This window comes from Neofelis nebulosa, chromosome 14 (assembly GCF_028018385.1).
Source record: "Neofelis nebulosa isolate mNeoNeb1 chromosome 14, mNeoNeb1.pri, whole genome shotgun sequence".
Lineage (NCBI taxonomy): Eukaryota > Metazoa > Chordata > Mammalia > Carnivora > Felidae > Neofelis > Neofelis nebulosa.
Window position 1 is genome coordinate 69,166,257 of NC_080795.1, and position 12,680 is coordinate 69,178,936.

Below are 12,680 nucleotides of genomic sequence, written 5' to 3' on the forward strand. Positions count from 1 at the left end.
TTTGGAGCTCATCCTTTGCTTCATACGGGATGATGCAGAGATCCTGAGAAGTGATTTATGTGCTGAAGGCCAACCAGCCAGAAGGGGATGAGACCATGTCCTGAAGCTCCTCACCATGCCCTTCCTCTCCATCACTTGGGCTCCACTAGAATTGGCTGACTTCCAGAACACAAGGTAGTACATACATTCTCTACGGAGTATGATAAAATATTGGAGTTGCTGAAGACAGAATGAAGAAAACCTGGGCCATATGTACAGCCCTTCTCTCACCCCTTCTTTGTCCTCCTTTGCTCTTTCCTCTTCCCTCCCCCTCCTGCTGCTTGACAAGTGGGTTACAGTAAGAGAGAGGGAAGTGGGCACAGTGCCAAACTAATTATAACATCTAAACTTAACCTACAGCTAAACAAACATATGCTAGATTTTCTAGATGAGTTCCAATTTCAACGATTCTGTTCACTCTCCCTGAAGAATTTCTCACAATGCTACGCTCAAAATGGGAACCTCACCACTCCTAGGAAAGGTGGGCAGTCCTTGTAGCTGTGCCAGAGAAGCTCCAGCTGACTGACAACATGGGTAGAGTCTTCTTTCCTGGCATTCTGCATCATTGTTGTTTTCCAGCACAAACTCTCAGATCACCGATTCCCCCTAACTGTTGGTTAAATATCCTGTCCATTCCCATCCACAGCTGCCAACCCAAGGACATCCCAGCTGCAACAGTGGCCATCAGACCACTGCAGCCCCTACTCAGATTTTTTTGTATGGCCTCCAAGCTAAGAATGGTTTCTGCATTCTTGAATGGTTGAAAATAAATCAAAAGGATAATAGTATCTCTTGGCATATGAAAAGCACATGCACATGAAATTCAAATTTCAACATGCATAAAATTTTGAATTTCATTGATTAAAAATTTGTAAAAATTAGTTTTTGCTTTTTTAATATAAGTACCTATATAATCATCTCAATTTTGCCTCTTGGCCTACAAAGCCTAAAATATTTACTACCTAGCTCTTTACATTAAAGATTTGTTTTCCCCTGTTATGGAGAAAAACTGTAATGTCATAGTTAGAAACTCATCTTAGCAAGCTGACTTGGATGGAATCCCCATCTGTGGGGCTTCAAAGCTGGGTGATTTGGGGGCAAGTTACATACCCCTCGCAAATTTGCTTGTCAATTAAATGGGAGAAAATAGCACTTGCCCTGTAAGAATATCGATGAGGATTAAAAGGGAAGATACACGTAAGGCACTCAAGCGTGTGCCTGGCACATAACAAGCACTCAGTAAGTGTTGGTTTTTATCAGTGTCTACATCATCATCCCTGTTATCTTTGTCATTTATTATTAAAGTGATTCTTCTGAAGTTCAGTTCAGAAACTCGAAATCTCTCTAAAGTGGGTCCTCTACTGAAACGGTGATTACGGGGAGAAGCTGATAACAGGAAAGCATGTAAAACTCCCTTTCAGGCTCCTCAGTCTGAAGTTCTGATAACAGGGAACCTGTACACTGGGCTCTCACTGAGATGCTGATCTAATTAAGTTTATGCACATTAGAGAGTCTACAAGGCTTAACCCTCACAGAGGAGGCATTTTTGTATTAACAGAGTTACTTATTTCACCAAATAAATCTTTAGTTGTTGAAATAAGTATATGATGGAGAAGGGAAATTGGTCAATGATGGTAGAAAAAGAATACTTACCTAATTTTTGTGCACAGGAACCAGTCCGCCCTTAGTCCCTTGTCAATGTCACCTTACATACTTCTCACTACTCCCATTTAGGATGATTCAATAACCCTTCCTCTGCTTCCTCCAGCCCAATACACATTTACATCACCTACACACACACTTTAATTTGTCTTTACGAAAGCCTGATATATATAAAAATAGCATTGTATTGTTTTGTTTTTAAATATTTATTTTCATTATAAATGCCATATTACCATATTATTGAAATTTGGGGAAACAAGGAAATAAAAGAGAAAAAAGCCAATATCCCACTTCAGACCTTACTTTTCCTGAGCATATGCTTTTTCAGAATTGTACTCATTTTTTAGGTATATTCGTATCATTCAACAAAGTCACACAGCGCAATTTTCACCTGCTTGGTGAAAACATTTTTCTGTGTTATTTTATAGCATTCGTAACCATTGGTTAGTTGCATGCCGGACACAGCTAACCCGAATGGTAACTTTGAGGGAATTAAACTGTCCTTTTCCCAAGCCAAGGCAGTCCCACTGTTGGATAAGCAGAGCACAGACTAGATTTCAGTCTTTACTGGTCTCTACTTGCCCTTGGTTGGATGGCCTTGTACAGTGAACAGTCTAAAGCACTATGCATGGCAGCTTTGGCCAGCTGCATATCTGTTCACATCTCTATCCTGGAGTCTTAGACTATGAATCACAAGATGCCAGTTGTGACCCTTTGGGGCTTTTACTTCACCTGTGTTTTTACACTACTGAGTTCTGAATCTTTAGAGGTATGATAGATGTAACGCCAACGATAGGTAGGGGAAATAATAATAAAGTAACAAGCCATAAAAATAAAAGAACAACACTGAGAAGGCCTCAGGAATCAGATAACTAGGTTAAAATCCAACTCCTCTACTACCCGTTGTACAGCAAAGTACAGTAAAACATTTATTTGGTCTTTGTCCCCAGTTCCTGGCACAGGGCTCCTAAAAACCCTGGGGTTTCCTGAGTGATAGGTGTGTCTTTTATTACTCATAACAAGGCCCCTTTTGATTATATTTGAGTTTATGCTAATGAAGTGTTACAGGGTAGAGGTCCCAGATAGCATCAGGATGGGAAAAACCCAACCTGTGATCAGTAGGTAAGAACTTTCAGCCCCTCCAGCCATCCACCCCACCCTAATGTCAAGGGAGGGAAGTGGGGGGGGGGGGGCTGTAGATTCAGTTATAAAAACTCTTGAACGACGAAATTTAGAGAGCTTCTGAGTTGAAGAACACATCGATGTGCTTGGAGAGTGGTGCACCCCAACGGGCTCCTCACATTCCCCCACTCCATGCACCATATACCTTGCCTTATACATCTCTTCCATTTGTCTTTCTGAGTTCTAGTCTTTATGCAAAACTGGTACAGGAAAACCTTGGTTTGTGAGCATAAGTCATTCTGGAAGCATACTTGTAATCCAAAGCACTTACATATCAAAGCAAATTTCCCCATAAGAAATAATGGAAACTCAGATGATTTGTTCCACGATCTAAAAATATTCATTTAAAAAAGGATGACGACACTGTAATACTCTACAAAATAATAAAGAAAAATGTAAAGAAAATAGAAAGAAAAGTAAACAAATCAACTTGCACTTACCTTTGAAAACCTTTGTGCGGGTGTGAAGGAGACAAGAGAGAGGAGGGTTATTGTGTAGGACAATTTTCACTATCAGTAACGGAATCACTGCTATCTATTGGCTCGATGGAATCCTTTTCTCTTCGTTCAACTTTAACAAGGAAACTGTCCAGTGACACTTGCTTTTGCCTCCTTTTGAGGACTTTGTGCAAATGTGACGTCACGTTGTCGTTAAACAGATTCATCGCTTGCCCTGCTACAGCCTTATTCAGGTGGTGCTTTTCCACAAAATTTTGCAGGTTCCCAAATTTTACACATTTCCCTAATCTCATTTGAAGTGAGGGATTCCTCCACCTTTCTCTCCTCCTCCTCTGCGGACGAGAGGTAGATGTAGACTTCTTGTGAAATCTTGCAATTTCGATGGCTCGCATACCTTGTTCATACTTTTCGATGATTTCCTTCTTAACTTCCACTGCAATCATCTCCTTTTTCTTACTGCGTTTCTTTTCAATCTTTTTCTGCATGGGAGCCATTTTATATGCTCTCGCGGATGTTGACTATAGTACAGTATTAATAAACTCTTGTCATGTACTGTGTTTAATGTAACTGGCAACAAGGCAGCAGAGGAAAGGGTCTATATCTGCAGGCAGCCTGACCTAGAGTGAAGCAAAGCATTCCTAAGCTTACTCGTGTCTGGAAGAGCAAAGGACTGTCCATAGGTGCTTTGAAGAGACAAAATACACTAGTGCCAGCTGTAGGCACCTTCCGACATTCTGAAAAATCACTGATTTCTGCCAAACACCGCCGTCTGAGACGGAGCATCCAAGCATGGGAGATGATCACCCACAATCCTGGAGACAGAGAGAGAGAGAGAAAACCATTGGCTCAGTTGTGATCATGTGACATTCAGTGTCACGTACTACTCGTATTGCAAGACGTCACTCATTTATCAAATTAAAATTTATTGGAAATGTTTGCTCATCTTGCAGAACACTCGCAGATCAAGTTACTCATAACTCAGGGGTTTACCATAAATGTAAATAGGTGTTTTTCCGAGTTCTGTGAGTCATTTTAGTAGATTATAGAACCTGATGAAGGGAGTCATGGGAGCCTCCAAATCTGGAGTGAGCTGGCCAGGAGTGTGGGTGGCCTGGCCATTCCATCCGTAGCTGGCATCTGAGGTAGGGGCAGTCTTCTGGGGTCTGTGTTACCTCCGGGTGGGTAGTGTCAGAATTGCATTGCATTGCTGGATACCCAGTTGGGATTGGGGAATTAGAGAGCTGGGATGGGAAAATGACACACATTTGATATCCGAAGTGGGGTCAGAAAACACCACACAACACCCTTCATGACTGCTGGTGACAGTTCATAGAACAGGGGAAGAGATTTCCCCAGCATGGTCCAAGCATTCCCGGGTTCTCCAGTTCTCATTCCTTCCCAAGCACCCACTAATGGGAGTGCAGACACACTTGTTAGGCAAAACACTCCCAAGGTACAACCTCCGCAGGACAAATCTGGGGAAAGAAACTTCTCAACCACAAGAACAAAAGAACTAATTTTGGAAGTGCTTCATAATTTGAAAAGTTCATCTCTACCCATAGCATCTGTAAATCACATTATCCTGCAGAGTAGAGTGAAGCCCTTTTTACTTAACCTTCCCCCCTTCTAAATTGGGCCACTTGGAGCTTGCAGGGAAAAAGAACAGACCCCATGGCAAGAGCCGCTTCCTTCATTACTAGAAGAAAATCAGTGCAATCGCTGTCCTAGCAAGGATTCAATTAAATTCTTAGCCAAAGGCCCTTGTTCTCTGTAGTTTCTATCTAAGGAAAGAAGGCAAGAGAAAGCTCTTGATCTCTCAATGACTCCAGGTTTTGCTCTTAGCTTCATCAACATTTTATTCATATCTCTGTAGTGGTACTCAACATTGCAGGATTTATCTTTTTGCTGCTTTCTCCCCCTCGCCTTCTCCTACCCTATTAAACTGGATGCACCTCAAAGGCAGGGTCGACTCACCTTGCACAACAGAACCCGGTAGAGTGTCTGGCCTGTAGCAGGCATCCAGTGAGTAAGTGGATGAGTTTGTGGGAGTCTATATGTATAAATAAGGCATGAATGAATACACAAATAAATAGCTAGTTAGGCTAATAAGGCCGACCTTTCAGGATTCTTGCAAATAAGGAAGGAAACTGGAGGGAAGAGGGAGCACAGTTCCTAGTCTGGGTCCCTGTTGAGTAAACGCTAAGTTTCCTCCGTTCATTTGCTAAATACAAAGGCTCCCATTTTGCCTCTGGGGTTTATGACGTCATTATCATTTATATGTTGCTTTACTGTAGTAATTGGACACTTTTAAGAAGTCCTCAGCTCAGTTTTTGTCTGTGCTTTTAGCTGTTATGTGTCTTATTTTATCGCGGTATTGCAATGTATTCCAGGGAGCAAATCTCTATTCTCATGTTATAAGCAAAGAGCCTCCTTGCCAAGGATGGTTGAGTGTTAAGTGTAGCATCTATTTGGGATGACAAGTGGGGTCCCTGAAAAAATACAGGGTATATATACAAGAAGATAGTCTTTAACCTAGAAGGGGGAAACATCAGCATATTGCAATAATTTAGGGAGAAAGTGGGTAAGAATATCTCAATTTTAAATGATATATGAAACCCACTCAGCCATTAAAGGAAGAAAATTTTTTAACCTTTAAAAGGGGGGAGAGGGGATATCTCTCTAGTATGCAGATAAAATAGTATGCAGAAAAAAAATTGCTAGGAATATCATAATTCAAAAGCAGATACTAAAACTACCCAGCCACAAACAGTGTATAAACACAAAGCCTTTCCAGATATTATATTTGCTCATTAAAAGAGAAAGCACTTTCCAGGTTTGATTTTCTATTTTATTCTGTTTAGCTGTGTGTGTATAGTACTTCCTTTTATCTTTACTTAATGAGAAGAAGCAAAAGAAAATAGAGTAGGAATTGCTAAGTCAAGTTATGTTCATTTTAGCCCATCAGAGGTTTGTTTTGTTTTTTGTTTTTCAGAGAATCGGGGTACCTCCAGAATATTCAAAATAAACTAAAATGGGATTTTGTTTTTCTTTCTCATGCCCAACCTCCTTAAAAACAAAAACAAAAACAAAACCACTCTGCCCACTGACCTGTATGAAACTGAAATTTGGCATCCATGAAGCAAGCCATGGTTCTTTTAAAAACCTTCAGAGTCATAGCCATCTCCCCCTTGGATAGAACCACAGGATACCTAAATATAATTACCATTTAATTTGTTTTCTCCCTCTTGGTGATGATAAACTTTGTTGCAACAAAGTTCCAATTAAGGAAGAATGAAGAGAAACCACGCCTCTCTGGATCTAAGCAGAATTCAAGGGGGCTCCTGGCTTGGGTCTTCTAAATGGGAGAGGAGCCAGATTATTTGCGTAGCTTAATTTATATCCATTACAATTACAATATGGTGAGTCTGATGCCGGTAATGATGGCTTGGAAGCCAGCCAAGGTTTCCCTTTCCCTCCGTCAGGCTCTGGCCTGGTGTGCCTTTCAGAGCCCCTCCTGCCCAGGCTTCTTTCTATTATCCATAACCAAAAGGCTTTCCCATTCAGGCCACAACAAGCCCCACTCAGTACCCATGGTCAAAGAAAAAAAGGATCAGCACATAAATTTAACTGACGGAGTCACCAGGGATTAGAAAACAGAATCTGGCAATAAATATGGTAATTAGGTAATTTGAGACTTTAGCGCAAGGTCTTTTGAAAATGCAATCTCAGAACTGGAGTCTGGAGCTGATTTTTGCACCATTAAGGAGAATTACGAAGAGTCGAACTTTTTAATGATATTTAAGTATTTTTCATTGGCCAGTTAGTAACGGCTCTGTCCACACTAGGGAAATTTTAATGATGCGGCTAGGAAAAAGACCCCTAGCCTATTCCAAGCTGCCCAGTCCAAAGCAAACTCGCATTCCTCTGGAAGGCAAAGCAGAGTTTGGCTTGAGTATGTAATGAGCACTTAGTGGATGCTTAAGAATTCAATTCAGCTGCTATTTAGAAGAAAGAGAAAGAGGTGGGGGGAGGGAGGGAGGGAGGAAGGAACGAAGGAGGGAAGGAAGGAAGGGGAAGAAGAATGAAGCAGCCATCTTTTTTCCCCCCCTCTAATTTAATAGCATGGACGTTTTAATTGTTTTGCCATTTCACAGAGGAGAGTTTGGGACATTTAATCAATCTGTAGGTTGTGCCTCAGCATGCTGTGTTGGCTGTGAAGAAGCCTTGATTCATCAAGGAAGGCTTCCCTTTGTGTTTGGAAAAGGAAGAGAGAAGGCAGCTCAATGTGACTTCCTTCAGAAGGTCACTTCTAAACACCCAGGACTGAGTCTTGAGCTCCTCCTGGGGCCATTGCCTCCCGTCTCCCTGTACCCTCACAGGGGCGGTTGTATTGAGATCCCTGGTTTTCTGGTCTCTCCTCCTCCCCCAGCTTCTGAGCTCCTCCAAAGAAAGGACGATGTGCTGTTCCCTATGGGACTCCAAGTCTTTCCACAGCTCCTGGTACATAACGGCTCAGTTATTTATTGAATAAATGAGGGGGTAGGGCCCATAGGAATAAAAAATGCTCTCATCGTATAAAAATTCTGTGTATTGGAAAGATTCCAGGTTCTATTTTCCTGCAAAGGCTATTTGTGTAATTCCTTGTACTGTCCTAAACTATAATCTTTGAGGCCTCAAGATAAAAGAGCCTTGGAATAGTAGCTCTCAACCTGATTAGTGATCAAAATCACACTCAAAAGTTAAAATATCGATTTCCTTGTGAAATTCTAGGATGGGGGTCTGAAATACTACTGTTTTGTCGTAGTGGAATCGGTAGCTAGATCTCTACTTAATCCTGAAACACCGGAACCCCTGCTTTTGAAATTAGATCATCCAATCCTTGCAGTTGACGGATTAGGTCATTGACTAGAAAGAATAAGGGACCTTGGGCAACCAAGGTCAAAAGCAAGTCAGTGGCAGAGGTAAGACTTGGACCTACATTTCCTGATTCTCAGCTCTTATAGTTCTTTCTTGCACTTCAAGTGCTTAAGAGTTTACTGAGCACCTATTATGTGCCAGCACTCTGCTGGGTGTTGGAAATAAAAGACAAATAGTAATAAAGCTCCTTTATCAAACACTTAGTATGTATGCGATACGGAGTGAAGTGCTTTATGTAACACAACCCTGGAACGTATTATTATAACTGACTCAGAGAATTTCAGCCTAAAGAGGTTAACTTGCTCAACAGTAAAAAAATAAAAATAAAAATAAATAAATCACTGTTTTCTAAATAGTGGGTCCTGCTGCGGGGGGAATTCAGTCTAACAACAGAGCTCAGAAACACCTCTATGCGGTTTGATCCAGTTTTCTCCCCCAACACTCCTCCCACCCCTATCTTTCCTGGAGCTGGTGACTTTGACAACATCACTCAAACTGGGGAAGGAGACAGACCCTCTTCAGCATAAGATACAGGATATAATAAGGTATAGAAGATGTGTCTATAGGAGCTGGGTTTTGTGGAATAAGACCTTTGTGGATTTTTTTTTCTTCATATAATCACCCTCTGACAGACCAGTGAACTGTGAAACCCACTGCTTCTCTTTCCCACTTCTATCCCCAAACCCCAAACCCCTGCTAGGCCTCTAGTAGCTGCAGAAACAAACATAAAAGGATACTTAACGCGGAAGAGTGGACTTTGAAGATAGGACAGAGTGGGTGACAGGGTTAAAGGGCTCAGGGTGTTGATTTGGGAGGAAAGAAGGTACGTGGGAAGGGTCCCAAGGGTCACACCCTACAGGTGACGAAGGTGGCCCAGGAACCTGCTTGGAAATCCAAGGACAAAACCCCACACCCATGATGATATGGAGCTCAGGGAAAGGCAGATGATCTAAAAAGGCCATTCCCAAATGCCCGTTATTTTATAGATTCTCACTCAACAGAAAAGCGAAATATCTTATCCAGGATTTCATGTGCTCTTTATGTGTTTTCTGCTGATCTTAACATTTTCTGACAGACTGTTCTATCCTTGTCTTCCATGGTGGGGTGGGACAGAGAACAGAACAATGAGCACATTCCAGAAGTGCTATGGAGCCCAGATAAAAGAGAAACGAAATCTGCCTGAGGATAGGGTGTAGGATGAAGACAATTATCAGGGGAAATGTGGCAATGTTGGGGCAAGCCCTACAAGCAGAAGGAGCCTTGAAAGTATAGCTGTTTGGAACACAATGCTCAGGCAGAGGGTCTCCTGTTCTGGAAACTTGCTGAAATGCAGATTCTTAGACCTTCTCTCTGAGACTTGACTCTCTGAGGTTTAGAGGAGGGTTGTTGTTTTTTTAAAACTTGGTGTACCTAACTCAAATTCAGGAGGTCCCTGACCTTGGATGGAAAACATTTCACATCTTTATTTTCACTAACCTTTATTTTTCGTAACATGATTTTTAATGTTTATTTATTTTTGATATAGAGAGAAGAGACAGGGCGTGCAAGTTAGGGAGGGACAGAGAGAGGGGGACAGAAGATCTGAAGCAGGCTCTGTGCTGACAGCAGTGAGCCAGGTACGGGGCTCAAACTCACAAACTGAGTTAGCGACCTGAGCCAAAGTTGGACGCTTAACCGACTGAGCCACCCAGGTGCCTCTTTTCACTAACCTTTAAGTGAAGTTTAGCATTTTGAAAGTAGGCCACAAACTCGGGAAGTATCAGTATCTGTGATGCCACCAACAGACACCCCAAATATTTTGAAGTCACGTTATTATTGTTGTAGATACCGCAAATTAATGTTTATGCTGAAACAACAGAAGCTATTAAACTTGATGTTAAATCTTATTTCATGTGTTAATAAATAAACATATATATTACCACATCAGAAAATTGATATATAGTTATAGAGATAGAAAACTATATAATTATTTCCCCTTGTAGGTCCCACATATTTAATTGTGTGCATTGTGAGAAGGGAGTCCAAGGGAGGGGTCTGAGCACAAAAAAGTGCCATTACTTCTTACAGGGTAAGTTCCAAAAATCTCCATTTTTAATATGTAAACCTGGTATTTCTGATGCTAACGGTCTAGAGACCAAACTTTGAGAGATGCTGGTGTAGGTTATGTGTGTATGTGTATATGTGTTTGTGTGGTTGGGGGGGAGGGGGTAGGAGGTCGGTGTGAGTGTGTGTATGAATATGTGTGTATGTGTGTGTACGTGTATATGTGAACGCATGTGTATATGTGGGTATGCACGTGTGTGTATGTGAATGCGTATGTGTATGTTTGTGTACGTGTATATGTGAATGCGTGTGTATATGTGGATATCTATGTGTGTGTATGTGAATGCATGTATATATGTGTGTGTGTGTGTGTTTGTGTATGTGTATTGTGAATGCGTGTGTATATGTGTGGGTGTGTACGTGTGTATGTGAACGCGTGTGCGTATGTGTGTATGTGTGTACGTGAATGTGTGTGTATATGTGGGTGTGCATGTGTGTGTATGTGTATATATGAATCCGTATGTATATGTGTGTGTATGTGTGTATGTGTTTGTGTGAATGTGGAGGGGTAGAAGGTGGGTGTGAATGTGTGTGTGTGTGTGTGTGTGTGTTTGCGTATGTGTATATGTGAATGCGTGTGCATATGTGTGTACGTGTGTACGTGAATGTGTGTGTATATGTGGGTGTGCTTGTGTGTGTATGTGTATATATGAATGCGTGTGTATATGTGGGTGTGAATGTGTGTATGTGTTTGTGTGAATGTGGAGGGGTAGAAGGTGGGTGTGAATGTGTGTATGTGTGTGTGTATATGTGAACGTGTGTGTATATGTGGGTGTGTGCGTATGTGTGTACGTGTGTACGTGAATGTGTGTGTATACGTGGGTGTGCATGTGTGTGTATGTGTATATATGAATGCGTGTGTATATGTGTGTGTGAATGTGTGTGCGTATGTGTGTATCCCTAATGCAGAGGAATTGGGGGTGCAACGTAGTGTTACAGAGCAACAGCGCATAAAAATGAGACGGCAAAGTCAGCTGGGCCTAATACGCAAGTCTTCTTGAGAAAGTTTGTTAAGCACAGCACAAGGAATGTCACACTCTCAAACTTAAATGTAAAGTCATAAACGAGTAATGCATACCACTTAGCCACCCAGCTGTAATTTATTCCTCACTTCCTACAGTCACTGTTAAATCACAGAAGCAAAGCTACCAGGGTTTATGACAATAGTGGATTTATGTGTGTGCTAAGGCTCTTATTAGCCTGAAATCCAGGCCAAGAATAGGAATGAAAACAAATGAGCTTCGAGAGACAAAAGGAAGCAGGAAATGCCAAGAAACCAGGGCTCCACTGGTAACAAAGGTGGGGACCTGGGGCTCCGGGATCATTCTGGCAGGCTGATCTCCCCTTGGCTGGTGTCCAAAGAAGAGACGACAGCCACAAAGGGAGATAATATGCATGCCACCCACAGTCTTACTTCAAGTGTTTTATTTGACCTCTTCACGTTTAATTATAAACCACATTCCTTTGTGGGTTCAAAGGGAACTAAGAGCTAAATTTCATATATATATCCTGCAATCCAGATACCGTATATACCTGATCTCATTGAACTTTGAGGGAGCTACTCTGGTCCCCATTTGACAGTTACATGAAACCCACATGGCTAACGATTGTGCTTAGCGGCTAAAAGGGCTACTGCCATGATCAACCCTCGCTACTTTTCCAATTCCACGCTGCTTCTCTAATTTGTGCTGAGGAATTTCTGCAATTAGATGGGGAGAAAAATTACATACTGTTTGTCCTGAAAAACAAAATAAAGTTAAAGACGGAAACACGCACTCATTTTTCTCTTCAGCTACCCAAACGCAGTCGAAAGAGAGTGAAAGGATAATTCTAAGTACAAACCCTCAAGGACAAAGAAAACAGGAGAGGACATAATAGCGGCATAATCTGAGAAGCTACAAAGCAGATGGATGATTGATATGACAGTGAATGCAAAGGGCTGATCCAAAGCCTGCAGTGGGAAAGCCAGTTGTGCAAGCTGGTTTATGCTGGGTCCCCAGAGAACCAGAAATTGGTGGCACTGTGTATCTCTGGAGAGGGGGACCTTGGAGGCTAACAACAAAAGGATTCCTTTAAAATAGGCTGAAGAAGCAGTGAAACCCCACATTGATTTCTCTATGAATCACAGTCAGGAGTCAGTTGCTTTACTGCAGCAAAAATCCTGGAGGTTTATTCTTTGGAAGGGCACAACCAACTCGGTGGCCACCCATATTAAGGTGAATTCGGGTTGGCTTCCCACATCCTCTCCTTCCTTGGCTGTGTACTGGGTTCCCAGTCTCCTTAAAACCTGCTGAATCTGGAAGACAGTGATAAATGACC

General features: G+C 41.8%; 1 protein-coding gene across 9 annotated transcripts in view; it reads right to left on the minus strand.

Moving 5' to 3' along the window:
* LRATD2 (LRAT domain containing 2) overlaps window positions 1-12,680 on the minus strand; it is a 131,817-nt gene that overhangs the window by 57,557 nt on the left and 61,580 nt on the right. For 8 of the 9 annotated variants that reach the window (XM_058699058.1, XM_058699055.1, XM_058699049.1 and 5 more), the window contains one exon: window positions 3,324-4,153. The exons of the other annotated variant lie outside the window; for it this stretch is intronic. The gene's annotated coding sequence lies outside the window, so the exon portion shown is untranslated. The remainder of the gene's footprint in view (window positions 1-3,323; window positions 4,154-12,680) is intronic. 9 annotated transcript variants of the gene reach the window in all.